The sequence below is a fragment of the Eleutherodactylus coqui genome, unplaced genomic scaffold, assembly GCF_035609145.1.
Source record: "Eleutherodactylus coqui strain aEleCoq1 unplaced genomic scaffold, aEleCoq1.hap1 HAP1_SCAFFOLD_325, whole genome shotgun sequence".
NCBI lineage: Eukaryota > Metazoa > Chordata > Amphibia > Anura > Eleutherodactylidae > Eleutherodactylus > Eleutherodactylus coqui.
Window position 1 is genome coordinate 51,731 of NW_027102543.1, and position 3,270 is coordinate 55,000.

The window sequence follows — 3,270 nt, forward strand, 5'->3', positions numbered from 1 at the left end:
TTTTCTTCCCCTGGGGTGGAGCCCTTCCACCCCACGCCGTCCGAGGCCCGTTGGCCTCGGGCGGCCTGCCTCCGAGAGTGGGAGAGAGACGGAGGACGGTGGCCCGCGGCGGCGCGAGGCGTCCCCGTTGTTCCACCACGACTGCCAGCCGGTCGATCCTGCCGGTAGCCTGGGCTTGTCTCCGCTCCGCCTGTCCAGGCCGCGGGGCCCACAGGCGGCTTGCCTGGGAAGACCCCGCTCTCCGAGCGGCCGGGCGCCACGTTCAAGAGGTGTACGGAGCCACCTGTGGGGGGGTCTGCGGAGGCCCCCCTGAGAGCGCTGATAACCCTGTCCTAGCTGCCTGCGCGGGCAGGCGGGACCCCCAAGAGGCCGGGCACAGCCCGCGGCAGCCCCCGCCGAAGTCCACGGCAGTTGGCAGAGACGAGTCTCGGAGAGAAAACGACAAAGTCCAGACGCTCCAGGCGCCGGCCAGGGGTGCGGACCCGGCTGGCCGGGCCGGCGGGAGCTGCGGCTGCCGGGGCCGAGCCGAGTGTCGACGCATGTCGTGAGAACCGGTATGAGGGTAATCCTGGGCCCTCGGGGCCGAGCTACGGTTCCATGAAGGCGGAAGGAGCGGGCCTGTTTCCCCTGATAGCGCCGACGACGGTAAAATAAGGGCTCGCAAAACGTCAGGACGAACACCTTTTTTGCATATAAGGGAACGAGCGGTGTGCGGTCTTTGACAAAGTGACTATTTCTCAGAGTGCTGGAGTGGGGACCGCTCAAAGTCAAAGCACCGCGGCCGCCCCTCTGCCACCTCCCTGGGAGCAGAGTCATAGAGCGCAAGTGTCCCCACTCCGCCTGTGCAGGCCGCGGGGCCAACAGGCTGGCTGGCTGGCTGCCCGGGCGACCCCCCTCCGAGATGCCGGGCTGAGGCGTAGGCAGCCGCCTCCATCACCACCACCCAAGGCGAGAGAGTGGGTCAACGGGAGAGCCGTCGCGGCCGGGGGACCCTCGCCGCGCCCATGTCCGGGGAAGGACCACAAGGGCCCTGCTCCCCGGCGCCCCGGCGAGCGGGTTCACCCTCGGCGCGTACGGCTCTCGAGGATGGGGAAGGGACGCGCGTGGGCGTCCCTCCCGTCCCCCGCGGAAGAAGGCGAGCGACTCTGCGCGTCGGGACACCCCGCGGAGCCCCCTGCGGGGGGAGTACTCCGGGGGAGAAGCGTGGCGCAGGGGGTGCAGCCCTTTCCCAGGCCACCGTGCGACGGCGTCGGTGGGGCCGACGCCGAGAGAGAGAACGATCCGGGCTCTCCCGCCTCAGGGCGGCCGAGAGCGGGGCACGGGCCCCACGTTTGGTGACGGTTTTCCCGAAAGCGAAGGACCCCCGCCTGTCCCCTCGGGCTCCGGCCGATGCGGGCGGTCCAGGGCGGGGATAGGGGACGGCGGCCTGCGGACGACGCGCTTTATCCCCAGAAGGAGCGAGGCATGAGGGGGTGTTCCACCCCCGCCGGCCGGTCTCGCTCCTTCTCCGGGCTACGCCTCGGCGGAGTAAAGACCCCCGGGTCAACGCTCCCGCGTCCGGGTGCCGCCGCGCGTCCCCTTCCCGCGGGGGGTGGATCCCTTCCACCCCTGGCCGTTCGAGGCCCGTGCGCCTCGGGCGGCCTCCCTTCCGAGAGAGGGAGAGAGAGACGGAGGACGGTGGTCCGCGACGGCGCGAGACGTCCAAGTTGTGTTCCCCACGGCGGCTACCCGGTCGATCCCGCCCGGTGGCCTAGGCTTTTCCCCACTCTGCCTGTCCTGGCCGCGGGGCCGACAGGCTGTCTGCCCGGGTAGACCCCGTTCTCACTGAGCGGCCGGGCCCCAACGTTCAAGAGGTGTACGAAGCCACCTCGGGGTGGAGCCCTTCCACCCCTGGCCGTCCGAGGCCCGTGCGCCTCGGGCGGCCCCCCTTCCCGAGAGAGGGAGAGAGACGGAGGACGGTGGTCCGCGACGGCGCGAGGCGTCCAACTTGTGTTCCCCCACGGCGGCTATCCGGTCGATCCCGCCCGGTAGCCTAGGCTTTTCCCCACTCTGCCTGTCCAGGCCGCGGGGCCGACAGGCTGTCTGCCCGGGTAGACCCCGTTCTCACTGAGCGGCCGGGCCCCAACGTTCAAGAGGTGTACGAAGCCACCTCGGGGTGGAGCCCTTCCACCCCTGGCCGTCCGAGGCCCGTGCGCCTCGGGCGGCCCCCCTTCCCGAGAGAGGGAGAGAGACGGAGGACGGTGGTCCGCGACGGCGCGAGGCGTCCAACTTGTGTTCCCCCACGGCGGCTATCCGGTCGATCCCGCCCGGTAGCCTAGGCTTTTCCCCACTCTGCCTGTCCAGGCCGCGGGGCCGACAGGCTGTCTGCCCGGGTAGACCCTGTTCTCACTGAGCGGCCGGGCCCCAACGTTCAAGAGGTGTACGAAGCCACCTCGGGGTGGAGCCCTTCCACCCCTGGCCGTCCGAGGCCCGTGCGCCTCGGGCGGCCCCCCCTTCCCGAGAGACGGAGGACGGTGGTCCGCGACGGCGCGAGGCGTCCAACTTGTGTTCCCCCACGGCGGCTTCCCGGTCGATCCCGCCCGCCGGTAGCCTAGGCTTTTCCCCGCTCCGCCTGTCCAGGCCGCGGGGCCGACAGGCTGTCTGCCCGGGTAGACCCCGCTCTCCGAGCGGCCGGGCGCCACGTTCAAGAGGTGTACGAAGCCACCTTTGGGGGGGCTGCGGTGCCCCCCGCCCCGAGAGTGCCTCCCAGGCCGAGGGAGCCCGGCGGTCGAGTGTCGTAGGAAAGCGCGTGCCACGGCTGTGTCGGTCACAGGGGCCAGAGGTAGTTTGGGCAACGGCTTAGATCCGTATGAAGCTCATCCTTTCCGGCCTGTTCTGGCGGCGGCTAGGCGCGCTGCGCGCGAATGGCACGACGCCCCTGGTTCCAGCGAGGCGACGGCGCCCCGCACCCCACTCTCTGGGCCGAGCAGAGCCCCCGAGCGCAAGGTTCCCCGCTCCGCCTGTCCAGGCCGCGGGGCCAGCAGGCTGTCTGCCCGGGTAGACCCCGCTCTCCGAGCGGCCGGGCCCCAACGTTCAAGAGGTGTACGAAGCCACCTTGAGGTGGAGCCCTTCCACCCCTGGCCGTCCGAGGCCCGCCGGTAGCCTTGGCTTGTCCCCACTCCGCCTGTCCAGGCCGCGGGGCCGACAGGCTGTCTGCCCGGGTAGACCCCGCTCTCCGAGCGGCCGGGCCCCAACGTTCAAGAGGTGTACGAAGCCACCTTTGGGGGGGCT